Genomic DNA, 1,157 nt, shown 5'->3' on the forward strand with positions numbered 1-1,157 from the left:
GTTGTACATTCTTTGGGTTTGGACACATGTATAATAACAGGTGTCCATTAGTGTAATATCATACAGAGTATTTTCACTGCCCTAAAAATCCTGTGCCATGTTCATCCCTCCTTCCACTCCAATCCTTGGGAACCACTGATCTTTTCTATCTCCATAATTTTCCCTTTTCCAGTTGGCGCCTTCTGGTAATCCCAGCCACTTACGAGGCTGAGGCAGGAAGGACTGCATGAGCCCAGGAGTTCTGGGCTTTAGTGTGCTATCCTGACCGGGTGTCCACACTAAGTTATGCATCAACATGGTGAGCGCCTGGGCCAAGGACTACCAGGGTGCCTAAGGGCGGGTGAACTGGCCCAAGTTGGAAATACGGCAGGTAAAAACTTTCATGCTAATCACCGTGTTTTTTAAAATTGAGTTTTCCTGTTTATTTGTCAGATAGAATACCTTTCACACTTGGGCAATTTTAGCTTTCCTTTTTACTAACATACCCAATCATATCCTTTATTTTTATCTTTCTATTATTTTTATTTTACATAGATTTTAAGAACTTCTACAATAGTATATTCCAGAGCCTATTTGCTTATGATCATTTGCATTGTAAATATCATCTCCCTACCTGCTTGAGTTTTCATGGTTTTATATAGATATTTTTAAATTCTAAAATAGTCAAATCTGCCTGTTTTAAGGATTATAATTTTTGTTCCTTTATTAGAGATCCTTTTTCTACTTTAGATCTAAATTTTCTTCTAAAAATTTAAATATAAGTTACATGTCAAATTTAGGTTCTTAACGGATCTGGAATTTATTTTTGTATATGGCAAAAGGTAGGGAACATACATTATTTTTGTGCATATGAATAATCACTTGTTCCAGCGCCATCTATTATGCATTCCCTCTTCTGTTTCATTGTCCTATTTATCTGTCCCTGGCCCAACAACACACTGACACAATTACTATGGCTCGGAAACAACTCCTGATAGCTGAGAAGGCAAGCTCCCCACAATGATGTTCATTAGGAGGGTAGCACATTAATCTTTAGGAGTGTGTTGGCTGTAATGGATCATTTACTTTTCCATGAGAATTTTAGAATCCCTTTGTCAATTCCATGAGGAATTATGCAGGCATTTTAATTTAATTTCATTGAAATTATAGACTAATTT

Source organism: Hipposideros armiger, unplaced genomic scaffold (genome assembly GCF_001890085.2).
Source record: "Hipposideros armiger isolate ML-2016 unplaced genomic scaffold, ASM189008v1 scaffold_44, whole genome shotgun sequence".
NCBI classification, from domain to species: domain Eukaryota; kingdom Metazoa; phylum Chordata; class Mammalia; order Chiroptera; family Hipposideridae; genus Hipposideros; species Hipposideros armiger.